This window comes from Taudactylus pleione, unplaced genomic scaffold, assembly GCF_031769625.1.
Source record: "Taudactylus pleione unplaced genomic scaffold, aTauple2 ptg000356l, whole genome shotgun sequence".
NCBI classification, from domain to species: domain Eukaryota; kingdom Metazoa; phylum Chordata; class Amphibia; order Anura; family Myobatrachidae; genus Taudactylus; species Taudactylus pleione.
Genome location: NW_028284757.1, coordinates 299,996 through 316,311, shown reverse-complemented (window position 1 = coordinate 316,311; position 16,316 = coordinate 299,996). Strand labels below are relative to the sequence as shown.

Below are 16,316 nucleotides of genomic sequence, written 5' to 3'. Positions count from 1 at the left end.
GTGAGAAAGCAGTAGTGGGTGTCTATGCTAGCTGTGCTGTGGCTGATGTTACAGATGTATACACAGGACTGTGAGGTATTACAGATGTGAGATAGCAGTAGTGGGTGTCTATGGTGGCTGTGCTGTGGCTGATGTTACAGATGTATACACAGGACTGTGAGGTATTACAGATGTGAGATAGCAGTAGTGGGGATCTATGCTGGCTGAGCTGTGGCTGATATTACAGATGTATACACAGGACTGTGAGGCATTACAGATGTGAGATAGCAGTAGTGGGTGTCTCTATGCTGGCTGAGCTGTGGCTGATGTTACAGATGTATACACAGGACAGTGAGGTATTACAGATGTGAGATAGCAGTAGTGTGTGTATCTATGTTGGCTGTGCTGTGGATGATGTTACAGATGTATACACAGGACTGTGAGGTTTTACAGATGTGAGATAGCAGTAGTGGGTGTCTCTATGCTGGCTGAGCTGCGGCTGATGTTACAGATGTATACACAGGACTGTGAGGTATTACAGATGTGAGATAGCAGTAGTGGGCGTCTCTATGCTGGCTGTGCTGTGGCTGATGTTACTGATGTATACACAGGACTGTGAGGTATTACAGATGTGAGATAGCAGTAGTGGGTGTCTCTATGATGGCTGTGCTGTGGCTGATGTTACAGATGTATACACAGGACTGTGAGGTATTACAGATGTGAGATAGCAGTAGTGGGTGTCTCTATGCTGGCTGAGCTGTGGCTGATGTTACAGATGTATACACAGGACTGTGAGGTATTACAGATGTGAGATAGGAGTAGTGGGTGTCTCTATGCTGGCTGTGCTGTGGCTGATGTTACAGATGTATACACAGGACTGTGAGGTATTACAGATGTGAGATAGCAGTAGTGGGTGTCTCTATGCTGGCTGAGCTGTGGCTGATGTTACAGATGTATACACAGGACTGTGAGGTATTACAGATGTGAGATAGCAGTAGTGGGTGTCTATGCTGGCTGTGCTGTGGCTGATGTTACAGATGTATACATAGGACTGTGAGGTATTACAGATGTGAGATAGCAGTAGTGGGTGTCTCTATGCTGGCTGTGCTGTGACTGATGTTACAGATGTATACACAGGACTGTGAGGTATTACAGATGTGAGATAGCAGTAGTGGGCGTCTCTATGCTGGCTGAGCTGTGGCTGATGTTACAGATGTATACACAGGACTGTGAGGTATTACAGATGTGAGATAGCAGTAGTGGGTGTCTCTATGCTGGCTGAGCTGTGGCTGATGTTACAGATGTATACACCGGACTGTGAGGTATTACAGATGTGAGATAGCAGTAGTGGGTGTCTATGCTGGCTGAGCTGTGGCTGATGTTACATATGTATACACAGGACTGTGAGGTATTACAGATGTGAGATAGCAGTAGTAGGTGTCTCTATGCTGGCTGAGCTGTGTCTGATGTTACAGATGTATACACAGCACTGTGAGGTATTACAGATGTGAGATAGCAGTAGTGGGTGTCTCTATGCTGGCTGTACTGTGGCTGATGTTACAGATATATACACAGGACTGTGAGGTATTACAGATGTGAGATAGCAGTAGTAGGTGTCTCTATGCTGGCTGAGCTGTGGCTGATGTTACAGATGTATACACAGGACTGTGAGGTATTACAGATGTGAGATAGCAGTAGTGGGTGTCTCTATGCTGGCTGAGCTGTGGCTGATGTTACAGATGTATACACAGGACTGTGAGCTATTACAGATGTGAGATAGCAGTAGTGGGCGTCTCTATGCTGGCTGTGCTGTAGCTGATGGTACAGATGTATACACAGGACTGTGAGGTATTACAGATGTGAGATAGCAGTAGCGGGTGTCTCTATGCTGGCTGAGCTGTGGCTGATGTTACTGATGTTTTCACTGGACTGTGAGGTATTACAGATGTGAGATAGCAGTTGTGGGGCGTCTCTATGCTGGGTGAGCTGTGGCTGATGTTACAGATGTATACACAGGACTGTGAGGTATTACATATGTGAGATAGCAGTAGTGGGTGTCTCTATGCTGGCTGAGCTGTGGCTGATGTTTCAGATGTATACACAGGACTGTGAGGTATTACAGATGTGAGATAGCAGTAGTGGGTGTCTCTATGCTGGCTGTGCTGTGGCTGATGTTACAGATGTATACACAGGACTGTGAGGTATTACAGATGTGAGATAGCAGTAGTGGGTGTCTCTATGCTGGCTGAGCTGTGGCTGATGTTACAGATGTATACACAGGACTGTGAGGTATTACAGATGTTAGATAGCAGTAGTGGGTGTCTATGCTGGCTGTGCTGTGGCTGATGTTACAGATGTATACACAGGACTGTGAGGTATTACAGATGTGAGATAGCAGTAGTGGGTGTCTCTATGCTGGCTGTGCTGTGACTGATGTTACAGATGTATACACAGGACTGTGAGGTTTTACAGATGTGAGATAGCAGTAGTGGGCGTCTCTATGCTGGCTGAGCTGTGGCTGATGTTACAGATGTATACACAGGACTGTGAGGTATTACAGATGTGAGATAGCAGTAGTGGGTGTCTATGCTGGCTGTGCTGTGGCTGATGTTACAGATGTATACACAGGACTGTGAGGTATTACTGATGTGAGATAGCAGTAGTGGGTGTCTCTATGCTGGCTGTGCTGTGGCTGATGTTACAGATGTATACACAGGACTGTGAGGTATTACAGATGTGAGATAGCAGTAGTGGGTGTCTCTATGCTGGCTGAGCTGTGGCTGATGTTACAGATGTATACTCAGCACTGTGAGGTATTACAGATGTGAGATAGCAGTAGTGGGTGTCTCTATGCTGGCTGTACTGTGGCTGATGTTACAGATATATACACAGGACTGTGAGGTATTACAGATGTGAGATAGCAGTAGTAGGTGTCTCTATGCTGGCTGAGCTGTGGCTGATGTTACAGATGTATACACAGGACTGTGAGGTATTACAGATGTGAGATAGCAGTAGTGGGTGTCTCTATGCTGGCTGAGCTGTGGCTGATGTTACAGATGTATACACAGGACTGGGAGGTATTACAGATGTGAGATAGCAGTAGTGGGTGTCTATGCTGGCTGTGCTGTGGCTGATGTTACAGATGTATACACAGGACTGTGAGGTATTACAGATGTGAGATAGCAGTAGTGGGTGTCTCTATGCTGGCTGAGCTGTGGCTGATGTTACAGATGTATACACAGGACTGTGAGGTATTACAGATGTGAGATAGCAGTAGTGGGTGTCTCTATGCTGGCTGTGCTGTGGCTGATGTTACAGATGTATACACAGGACTGTGAGGTATTACAGATGTGATATAGCAGTAGTGGGTGTCTCTATGCTGGCTGAGCTGTGGCTGATGTTACAGATGTATACACAGGACTGTGAGATATTACAGATGTGAGAAAGCAGTAGTGGGTGTCTCTATGCTGGCTGTGCTGTGGCTGATGTTACACATGTATACACAGGACTGTGAGCTATTACAGATGTGAGATAGCAGTAGTTGGTGTCTATGCTGGCTGTGCTGTGGCTGATGTTACACATGTATACACAGGACTGTGAGGTATTACAGATGTGAGATAGCAGTAGTGGGTGTCTCTATGCTGGCTGAGCTGTGGCTGATGTTACAGATGTATACACAGGACTGTGAGATATTACAGATGTGAGAAAGCAGTACTGGGTGTCTCTATGCTGGCTGTGCTGTGGCTGATGTTACAGATGTATACACAGGACTGTGAGGTATTACAGATGTGAGATAGTAGTAGTGGGCGTCTCTATGCTGGCTGAGCTGTGGCTGATGTTACAGATGTATACACAGGACTGTGAGGTATTACAGATGTGAGATAGCTGTAGTGGGTGTCTCTATGCTGGCTGTGCTGTGGCTGATGTTACAGATGTATACACAGGACTGTGAGGTATTACAGATGTGAGATAGCAGTAGTGGGTGTCTCTATGCTGGCTGAGCTGTGGCTGATGTTACTGATGTATTCACTGGACTGTGAGGTATTACAGATGTGAGATAGCAGTTGTGGGCGTCTCTATGCTGGGTGAGCTGTGGCTGATGTTACAGATGTATACACAGAACTGTGAGGTATTACAGATGTGAGATAGCAGTAGTGGGTGTCTCTATGCTGGCTGAGCTGTGGCTGATGTTACAGATGTATACACCGGACTGTGAGGTATTACAGATGTGAGATAGCAGTAGTGGGTGTCTATGCTGGCTGAGCTGTGGCTGATGTTACATATGTATACACAGGACTGTGAGGTATTACAGATGTGAGATAGCAGTAGTGGGTGTCTCTATGATGGGTGTGCTGTGGCTGATGTTACAGATGTATACACAGGACTGTGAGGTATTACAGATGTGAGATAGCAGTAGTGGGTGTCTCTATGCTGGCTGAGCTGTGGCTGATGTTACAGATGTATACACAGGACTGTGAGGTATTACAGATGTGAGATAGCAGTAGTGGGTGTCTCTATGCTGGCTGTGCTGTGGCTGATGTTACAGATGTATACACAGGACTGTGAGGTATTACAGATGTGAGATAGCAGTAGTGGGTGTCTCTATGCTGGCTGAGCTGTGGCTGATGTTACAGATGTATACACAGGACTGTGAGGTATTACAGATGTGAGATAGCAGTAGTGGGTGTCTATGCTGGCTGTGCTGTGGCTGATGTTACAGATGTATACACAGGACTGTGAGGTATTACTGATGTGAGATAGCAGTAGTGGGTGTCTCTATGCTGGCTGTGCTGTGGCTGATGTTACAGATGTATACACAGGACTGTGAGGTATTACAGATGTGAGATAGCAGTAGTGGGTGTCTCTATGCTGGCTGAGCTGTGGCTGATGTTACAGATGTATACTCAGCACTGTGAGGTATTACAGATGTGAGATAGCAGTAGTGGGTGTCTATGCTGGCTGTACTGTGGCTGATGTTACAGATATATACACAGGACTGTGAGGTATTACAGATGTGAGATAGCAGTAGTAGGTGTCTCTATGCTGGCTGAGCTGTGGCTGATGTTACAGATGTATACACAGGACTGTGAGGTATTACAGATGTGAGATAGCAGTAGTGGGTGTCTCTATGCTGGCTGAGCTGTGGCTGATGTTACAGATGTATACACAGGACTGTGAGGTATTACAGATGTGAGATAGCAGTAGTGGGTGTCTATGCTGGCTGTGCTGTGGCTGATGTTACAGATGTATACACAGGACTGTGAGGTATTACAGATGTGAGATAGCAGTAGTGGGTGTCTCTATGCTGGCTGAGCTGTGGCTGATGTTACAGATGTATACACAGGACTGTGAGGTATTACAGATGTGAGATAGCAGTAGTGGGTGTCTCTATGCTGGCTGTGCTGTGGCTGATGTTACAGATGTATACACAGGACTGTGAGGTATTACAGATGTGATATAGCAGTAGTGGGTGTCTCTATGCTGGCTGAGCTGTGGCTGATGTTACAGATGTATACACAGGACTGTGAGATATTACAGATGTGAGAAAGCAGTAGTGGGTGTCTCTATGCTGGCTGTGCTGTGGCTGATGTTACACATGTATACACAGGACTGTGAGCTATTACAGATGTGAGATAGCAGTAGTGGGTGTCTATGCTGGCTGTGCTGTGGCTGATGTTACACATGTATACACAGGACTGTGAGCTATTACAGATGTGAGATAGCAGTAGTGGGTGTCTATGCTGGCTGTGCTGTGGCTGATGTTACAGATGTATACACAGGACTGTGAGGTATTACAGATGTGAGATAGCAGTAGTGGGTGTCTCTATGCTGGCTGAGCTGTGGCTGATGTTACAGATGTATACACAGGACTGTGAGATATTACAGATGTGAGAAAGCAGTACTGGGTGTCTCTATGCTGGCTGTGCTGTGGCTGATGTTACAGATGTATACACAGGACTGTGAGGTATTACAGATGTGAGATAGTAGTAGTGGGCGTCTCTATGCTGGCTGAGCTGTGGCTGATGTTACAGATGTATACACAGGACTGTGAGGTATTACAGATGTGAGATAGCTGTAGTGGGTGTCTCTATGCTGGCTGTGCTGTGGCTGATGTTACAGATGTATACACAGGACTGTGAGGTATTACAGATGTGAGATAGCAGTAGTGGGTGTCTCTATGCTGGCTGAGCTGTGGCTAATGTTACATATGTATACACAGGACTGTGAGGTATTACAGATGTGAGATAGCAGTAGTGGGTGTCTCTATGATGGGTGTGCTGTGGCTGATGTTACAGATGTATACACAGGACTGTGAGGTATTACAGATGTGAGATAGCAGTAGTGGGTGTCTCTATGCTGGCTGAGCTGTGGCTGATGTTACAGATGTATACACAGGACTGTGAGGTATTACAGATGTGAGATAGCAGTAGTGGGTGTCTCTATGCTGGCTGTGCTGTGGCTGATGTTACAGATGTATACACAGGACTGTGAGGTATTACAGATGTGAGATAGCAGTAGTGGGTGTCTCTATGCTGGCTGAGCTGTGGCTGATGTTACAGATGTATACACAGGACTGTGAGGTATTACAGATGTGAGATAGCAGTAGTGGGTGTCTATGCTGGCTGTGCTGTGGCTGATGTTACAGATGTATACACAGGACTGTGAGGTATTACTGATGTGAGATAGCAGTAGTGGGTGTCTCTATGCTGGCTGTGCTGTGGCTGATGTTACAGATGTATACACAGGACTGTGAGGTATTACAGATGTGAGATAGCAGTAGTGGGTGTCTCTATGCTGGCTGAGCTGTGGCTGATGTTACAGATGTATACTCAGCACTGTGAGGTATTACAGATGTGAGATAGCAGTAGTGGGTGTCTCTATGCTGGCTGTACTGTGGCTGATGTTACAGATATATACACAGGACTGTGAGGTATTACAGATGTGAGATAGCAGTAGTAGGTGTCTCTATGCTGGCTGAGCTGTGGCTGATGTTACAGATGTATACACAGGACTGTGAGGTATTACAGATGTGAGATAGCAGTAGTAGGTGTCTCTATGCTGGCTGAGCTGTGGCTGATGTTACAGATGTATACACAGGACTGTGAGGTATTACAGATGTGAGATAGCAGTAGTGGGTGTCTATGCTGGCTGTGCTGTGGCTGATGTTACAGATGTATACACAGGACTGTGAGGTATTACAGATGTGAGATAGCAGTAGTGGGTGTCTCTATGCTGGCTGAGCTGTGGCTGATGTTACAGATGTATACACAGGACTGTGAGGTATTACAGATGTGAGATAGCAGTAGTGGGTGTCTCTATGCTGGCTGTGCTGTGGCTGATGTTACAGATGTATACACAGGACTGTGAGGTATTACAGATGTGATATAGCAGTAGTGGGTGTCTCTATGCTGGCTGAGCTGTGGCTGATGTTACAGATGTATACACAGGACTGTGAGATATTACAGATGTGAGAAAGCAGTAGTGGGTGTCTCTATGCTGGCTGTGCTGTGGCTGATGTTACACATGTATACACAGGACTGTGAGCTATTACAGATGTGAGATAGCAGTAGTGGGTGTCTATGCTGGCTGTGCTGTGGCTGATGTTACAGATGTATACACAGGACTGTGAGCTATTACAGATGTGAGATAGCAGTAGTGGGTGTCTATGCTGGCTGTGCTGTGGCTGATGTTACAGATGTATACACAGGACTGTGAGGTATTACAGATGTGAGATAGCAGTAGTGGGTGTCTCTATGCTGGCTGTGCTGTGGCTGATGTTACAGATGTATACACAGGACTGTGAGATATTACAGATGTGAGAAAGCAGTACTGGGTGTCTCTATGCTGGCTGTGCTGTGGCTGATGTTACAGATGTATACACAGGACTGTGAGGTATTACAGATGTGAGATAGTAGTAGTGGGCGTCTCTATGCTGGCTGAGCTGTGGCTGATGTTACAGATGTATACACAGGACTGTGAGGTATTACAGATGTGAGATAGCAGTAGTGGGTGTCTCTATGCTGGCTGTGCTGTGGCTGATGTTACAGATGTATACACAGGACTGTGAGGTATTACAGATGTGAGATAGCAGTAGTGGGTGTCTCTATGCTGGCTGTGCTGTGGCTGATGTTACAGATGTATACACAGGACTGTAAGGTATTACAGATGTGAGAAAGCAGTAGTGGGTGTCTCTATGTTGGCTGTGCTGTGGCTAATGTTACTGATGTATACACAGGACTGTGAGGTATTACAGATGTGAGATAGCAGTAGTGGGTGTCTCTATGCTGGCTGTGCTGTGGCTGATGTTACAGATGTATACACAGGACTGTGAGGTATTACAGATGTGAGATAGCAGTAGTGGGTGTCTCTATGCTGGCTGTGCTGTGGCTGATGTTACAGATGTATACACAGGACTGTGAGGTATTACAGATGTGAGATAGCAGTAGTGGGTGTCTCTATGCTGGATGTGCTGTGGCTGATGTTACTGATGTATACACAGGACTGTGAGCTATTACAGATGTGAGATAGCAGTAGTGGGTGTCTATGCTGGCTGTGCTGTGGCTAATTTTACTGATGTTTACACAGGACTGTGAGGTATTACAGATGTGAGATAGCAGTAGTGGGTGTCTCTATGCTGGCTGTGCTGTGGCTGATGTTACTGATGTATACACAGGACTGTAGGGTATTACAGATGTGAGATAGCAGTAGTGGGTGTCTCTATGCTGGCTAAGCTGTGGCTGATGTTACAGATGTATACACAGGACTGTGAGGTATTACAGATGTGAGATAGCAGTAGTGGTCGTCTCTATGCTAGCTGTGCTGTGGCTGATGTTACAGATGTATACACAGGACTGTGAGGTATTACAGATGTGAGATAGCAGTAGTGGGAGTCTCTATGCTGGCTGTGCTGTGGCTGATGTTACAGATGTATACACAGGACTGTGAGGTATTACAGATGTGAGATAGCAGTAGTGGGTGTCTGTATGCTGGCTGTGCTGTGACTGATGTTACAGATGTATACACAGGACTGTGAGGTATTACAGATGTGAGATAGCAGTAGTGGGTGTCTCTATGCTGGCTGAGCTGTGGCTGATGTTACAGATGTATACACAGGAATGTGAGGTATTACAGATATGAGTTAGCAGTAGGGGGCGTCTCTATGCTGGCTGAGCTGTGGCTGATGTTACAGATGTATACACAGGACTGTGAGGTATTACAGATGTGAGTTAGCAGTAGGGGGTGTCTCTATGCTGGCTGAGCTGTGGCTGATGTTACAGATGTATACACAGGACTGTGAGGTATTACAGATGTGAGATAGCAGTAGTGGGTGTCTCTATGCTGGCTGTGCTGTGGCTGATGTTACAGATGTATACACAGGACTGTGAGGTATTACAGATGTGAGATAGCAGTAGTGGGTGTCTCTATGCTGGCTAAGCTGTGGCTGATGTTACAGATGTATACACAGGACTGTGAGGTATTACAGATGTGAGATAGCAGTAGTGGGTGTCTCTATGCTGGCTGAGCTGTGGCTGATGTTACAGATGTATACACAGGACTGTGAGGTATTACAGAGGCATTCTGTAAGGAACACCTCCATTTGGCCAGCCACCCCCCTGCCTGCCTCCAAAACGGTTCGAGCTGTCGATCAAAATTGACAGCTGCCCCCTTTTGGTGCGACGGTGCGTACTTCACTAGGCGGGTCTCGCGCATGCGCACGTCGGAGGTGGCTCTTGCTTGCGCTTGCGCAGTGGCTAAACATCGACCGGCTTGTGAGCTGGTCTTAATGAGGCCCATAGTGCGAGAGCGGCCAGTGATAGCCAAGGCCCAGGATACTGACATCTAGCAATATTGTCCTTATACACAGCAGGCGGCCAGTCATCACCGCGCTAATACATGGGAAGAGACGATGCATTCCTCCTCAGGCCTCTGCATTCATGCAGAACAAAGCTGGGAGCAGCAGTCACTGGGGAAGCTGCAATATGATCCTGGTCTTAGCTCTGAAAGCACCGCGCAAATAGCGGGTAAGAGACTGGTGCACAAGCTGCGTCTTGTTTGCAGCACTACATAAGGAAGACCCATAATAAAACGCAGTGCGTGGCTGAATTGCCATGTATAGAGGGTGTACTTCTATCTTATAATATACAGGAATTGTCACACCCCTTCTGCCAATCTAGAAATACAATAAGGGTTGTTTAATGTACAGCTACAATATATTTTCACCTTATATCACTTTACATGTGGGAAGATTTGCTGGAAAACAATTGCTAGCTGTCATAGAGCAACTATCTGACGCCTTTTAGGAACATGGAATAATTTGCGTATAGCCACCGCCAGCACCCATCTAATTCCGTTTTCTGTCATTTCCCGTGTGCAGGGGGTTCGGGGGGATTTTCTCATCCTTTCATGCACTTCTCCCAGGTTGCACACTGTAGAATTAATGCGCTACATCAACTTGATCCTCACAATTTGATGTTTACAGTTGAATTTTGAGAATGGCGGAGCACGCTTCATGAAAATGAGTCACGTTGTGCGCGATTTTTAGGATGCAAATTTGCGCCTTCGTAATTCCTTAGAATTTAATCAGCCCCATTGACAAACGGTGGAAATGGTCAACAGGTCAAAATTGTGAAGGTCAGAGATGTTTCTAGGATTGCTTTTTAGCCTGTGGCAGGGAGGTAAGTAATAAATTCCGCAGGGCAGGCCTGCTGGGCCTTGTAGTCCCTCTGTAAAGAATAATATTCTAATTTTTCACAGTGACTGTAGGAGACTCAGTGATCATATCTGTATGTATGACATATCTCCTCATTACCTTATGTAGCAGAGCTCCTCACAGTGACTGTAGGAGGAGACACTCAGTGATCATGTCTGTATGTATGACATATCTCCTCATTACCTTATGTAGCAGAGCTCCTCACAGTGACTGTAGGAGACACTCAGTGATCATATCTGTATGTATGACATATCTCCTCATTACCTTATGTAGCAGAGCTCCTCACAGTGACTGTAGGAGGAGACACTCAGTGATCATATCTGTATGTATGACATATCTCCTCATTACCTTATGTAGCAGAGCTCCTCACAGTGACTGTAGGAGACACTCAGTGATCATGTCTGTATGTATGACATATCTCCTCATTACCTTATGTAGTAGAGCTCCTCACAGTGACTGTAGGAGGAGACACTCAGTGATCATGTCTGTATGTATGATATATCTCCTCATTACCTTATGTAGCAGAGCTCCTCACAGTGACTGTAGGAGGAGACACTCAGTGATCATGTCTGTATGTATGACATATCTCCTCATTACCTTATGTAGCAGAGCTCCTCACAGTGACTGTAGGAGACACTCAGTGATCATATCTGTATGTATGACATATCTCCTCATTACCTTATGTAGCAGAGCTCCTCACAGTGACTGTAGGAGACTCAGTGATCATGTCTGTATGTATGATATATCTCCTCATTACCTTATGTAGCAGAGCTCCTCACAGTGACTGTAGGAGACTCAGTGATCATGTCTGTATGTATGACATATCTCCTCATTACCTTATGTAGCAGAGCTCCTCACAGTGACTGTAGAAGACTCAGTGATCATGTCTGTATGTATGACATATCTCCTCATTACCTTATGTAGCAGAGCTCCTCACAGTGACTTGAGCAAAGGAAAGGCAGTAGAGGAATTTTCTCTTCTGCACATGCACCTATTTTGCACTGGACATGCATCTGATATTGTGCACACACAAGCTGGAGACATATGGTCTCTGAAATGTTATGAAAAATGTTTTGGGTGTTCCTGCACGGTGACAGGGAGGTGACTTAGTGCACAGATGGTCCATGTTTTTGGGCATATCGCAGGCGTGTCACTGATAGCAGAGGTCTATGTAGTGCTCAGCCACCACCTGCAGTAAGGCTGGTGCAAAGGTCAGTCATGTGGAATTTCAGTGTCTATGGACCCTGACAGTGGGTGTCTCCACACCAAGGATGGGCGTTGTAGCAGCATTTGCATAGAGTCACAGACGTGAGACCAGAAAAAGTTCTGGCGCAGCCAAGGTGAGGTCTTCACCCGAATCAGAATGAGCCCCTTTCTAATCATATTAGTGTGAGATCTATATATATATATATACACACACACACACACACACATATATATATATATATATATATATATATATATTTGTGATAGAAGCACTGGAGAAGTCTGGGATGGCATATTTGTGTGTCCCAGATTCCTATCATGAGTTTTGAAAACCCCAGGAAAAGTCTATTATGCCAAACAAGACCAGAAGTGTCGGCTTTTGGTAAAAGCCAGGTAATGGGTCCTAGGGGTGTGGATGTGAGAAGAGAAGGGAGGGCTCCATCCACAGGCCATTCCAGGTGTTGGGCCTCTCAGTCTGAGAGCAGGCTGATTAGTAGTTGCACCTGCAAGTGGTTCATATAAGCTGTGTTAAGGTTTTGGTTCAGTGTCTCACATACCCTGGGAGAACAGACACTGAGGTTTGTTCAGATATATTGTGATATTTGGAAGTGCTGTGTTTGTGGTAAGGCAGTAGGTCCTGCCACTTGTAGAGAGGGAATAACCTGTCTAGTTAGTGCCCAGACGGGCTAGGATTTATTTTTATGTTTTGTTTATTTTGTTGTTTATGTTGCACAATAAAACTGGCTCCGACCAGCTTGCACGAAAAGCCTTGACTGGAGTGCTGTTCCCTGGCTGCTGTGTGTAAGGAGGTGTTCATCTACCCCAGGAGAGGAACCCCCTACCCCGACTATCACTATATATATATATATATATATATATATATATGTGCAGCAGAAGATCACAGCACCAGTTGGGTACAAATCCCTCAATGTAAAATTTTATCAGTTGTGTGTCATTTATCTCACACTAAAAATTATATTGCACCCCCAAAAATATATATGAGTGTCAGCTCAACCAGCAAAATAATGTACCAGTGGTGATCTGTTACATATACAAACAAATAAAAAATACAAGGAATTGGTATAGAGCGCCTACTGTGCTTATATAACTTATTATAAAGTGCTAGCAATATAAAGTGATTTTGTGCAATTAAAGTGCTAATGCCAAGAAACTAATATCAAATTACCATTATCCTTAAATACCTATGGAAGTTTTTTATACAGTGTATAACTTATAAAATGACAATGGTCTGTATGACTAAAGTGCTATTGCAAAGATCCTTCAAAGATCATTAACTGAATTAATAATCATAACATTCCATAAAAATGTGCAAAAATGCATAAATAATTTAAAGTGTAAATCAATAAGAGTGCAAAAAATTATTTCAAATAACATAAAATAATTTTAATCAGACACAACAAGAGATATCCTCCTACATGAAGGATAAATGACATAAAACACATAAAACCATGGACAAAAAATGTGTATATATAAAAAAAGGACTATAAATTTATCAGAATAAATAGGAATAAAATATCGTAGCTTATCTGATAAAAATGGCAAGTTCATAAATGGAAAGAGAATAGGAGCCACCAACGCATTTCGTCCATATCCTGGACTTCTTCAAGGGATATTCTAGCTCCTGTGGGGTATCCAATATTTATACCCCCTCTAATAAGGACAAACAAGAATTCACAGAGCTCCTTTGTGACATCACTTCCGGTTTTCTAAAAAGTTCCTATCCATTAAAGTGTAGTAACCACTTAAATTTATATTAGGCTGTTTCCTTTTATTAATATATTGTTAAATTGGAAGTCCGTTTCCTAAATATAAAATTATTTACTAGTGTATCACTCCTTTTATGTACATCGTGTCGCGTCACTTCCGCCCTTATTATCCATACATCGCGGTCCTTCCGCCCTCTTTTCAGCGGTTCATTGCATCACTTCCTGCTCCATTGTCATTGTCCCCATTAAGCACTATGCCACCTCCTTCCTTACACCGGATAGGACAGTTCATCCACTCGTTCACCGATCACGTGTATATCACGTCCAGCATCAAACATTTCCAATCTCTGGCGGCATCCATCTTTGTACTCCAAGTGGCTTCTTTGCTCGCGGCCATCTTGCTGCTCTCATAGGTTCCGTTTTCGTTGCCATCTTTATGCTCCCATCTGTATCGTGTTATTTATAATCCTGGGGATAGCAGTTTAGTTATTTCCTATATGGTACAATGGAAACAATATTAGTATGAATGTATATACCAGCCATATGTTTGGACTATAACAATGATGAAATAATGATGACAATTTCTAATTCTTCTCCACACCTACTCAGAATCATATCTGGAATTCTAACAACTCCACAAATAACACATATATTAATATATAAACTATATGTGGACACATAAAAATCCTAAAAACATGCTTTTGGGGATTAGTACAGCACATCCTTAAAAATATTAAGAATTCTTAAAAAATGGAAATCTCATTTAGTCTTGCTTTCCATAGGTTTTATAGTTAATATACATATATGTATATACATATTAGGGATGTGCAGGCTCGGATAGGTTCGAGTTTGCACGTGGAGTTCGGATTTTTCCCTCCAAAAAAACGGAACTCAGAACGAGGCAAAATGTCATCTTACATGGACGAACATCATCATTCCTGGACAAAAGTCCAGGAATGATGATGTTCGTCCATGTAAGATGACGTTTTGCCTCTTTCTGAGTTCCATTTTTTTGGAGGGAAAAATCCGAACTCCACGTGCAAACTCAAACCTATCCGAGCCTGCACATCCCTAATACATACATACATACATACATACATTATATATATATATATATATATATTAGTCTTTTCACTCTGTAGGGTCCGTTGGTTCTTATGAGTCTTGAGACATGTAATTATTGTTATTGCGTTCTGGAAATTCTCGCTCCCATCTTCAAATTTGTAGATCAGAAATTTCTTCTTAGGTCGTAGGTCTTGGGGGATTCAACTCTGTATGTCACATCAAAAAACTACCGTACCTGGTCTTCCCTAGAGGTCTCCCATCCATGTACTAACCAAGTCCAATGGTGCTTAGCTTCCAAGATCAGACGAGATTGGGCGTTCTAACCCAGGTATGACGGTAGGTTATATAAGGAGATAACAAGAAATCCATTTTCTCTCCTTTCATCTTCATTAGAGAAATGGTGCTCTCTCATAATTGTCGTTAAATCCTCTGGGAGTCATAGTGTCCAGTTCAAAAATCCAGAACATCTCACGTCTAGATAATTTGTTCGCAAGATCTCCTCCTCTATCTCCCAATTCCACATGTTCTATAGCTTTGAATGTTAGGTCATCTGGATCGGATCTATGGTGTGAAATAAAGTGTCTTGACACCATATGAGTCTCCACCTTGTTCTTAATATTCCTTATGTGTTCTTGTATGCAAAGTTTTAGAGGTCGTTTAGTCTTTCCCACATACTTTGTTCCACATGAACATTCCAAGAGATAAATGACTGAGGTTGAGTTGCAATTAAGATGTTGTTTGATTTTATATTCCTTGGTATTCGCAGAATTACTGAAGCTTTTAAATCGGTGGGACAACAATCATTACATAATCCCAGACAAGAAATAACCACTTGGAGAACAGGTCCATCTAGAAGAAAACAAAGCTTTAAAAGGGATGATGTTATGTATGAACAACCAAATTATAGAACATACCACACAAAGAACCGGTTTTCAACCATTCAGAGATTTGATTCAAACAGTGATTCGAATAATTTTTTATCCCCAGGCCCAGACCACAATTCAATGAATCCAAGGAAAACCTTCTTCAGGGAAACCACAAAACTGGCATCCCCTATGAAAAGAAGGGTAAGAGACGAAGAGGGATACGAGGAGGCAGGAGGAAGAAACTACAAAAGGAGGAACCTGATGTAGACCCTAAGGAGAGAGGGATCTTCAACCTATCGAAGCATACTTTATCCAAACATGAAGTGTCATTATTGAATAAAGGACTGATGTTTGCTCCATCAAGTAATATGAATAGGTTCCAGACCTTCATTGACCTCAACAAATTTGTAAGAAACTTGACATTAAAAAGACACTTTGTAAGAAAAGATGACGCAGTGATTAAGAATTTTCAGGAGAATGCTTCCAAGTCAGGACTAAAGGGGAAATCGAAATATTATCCACTCGAATCTAAAGGAAATCATCTTAATGTTTTTTACGACTTAGTTAAGAAAGACTTATGTGAAGGAAATCTGAAACACAATAACAAACAGAATTTAAAAAACAAAGAAAAAGAAGCTTTGAAAAATCTACAAAAGAACAAGGATATCGTTATCAAACAAGCTGACAAGGGGGGGGATTGGTCATTATGGATAAATCACAATATATTAAGGAATCTCACAGGTTATTAGGTGACATTAATTC

At 43.7% G+C, this 16,316-nt stretch overlaps 1 pseudogene; it reads right to left on the bottom strand.

Moving 5' to 3' along the window:
* Positions 1-14,911: 14,911 nt before the first annotated feature.
* Positions 14,912-15,030, bottom strand: LOC148508564 (5S ribosomal RNA; annotated as a pseudogene).
* Between the last annotated feature and the right edge of the window lie 1,286 nt (positions 15,031-16,316).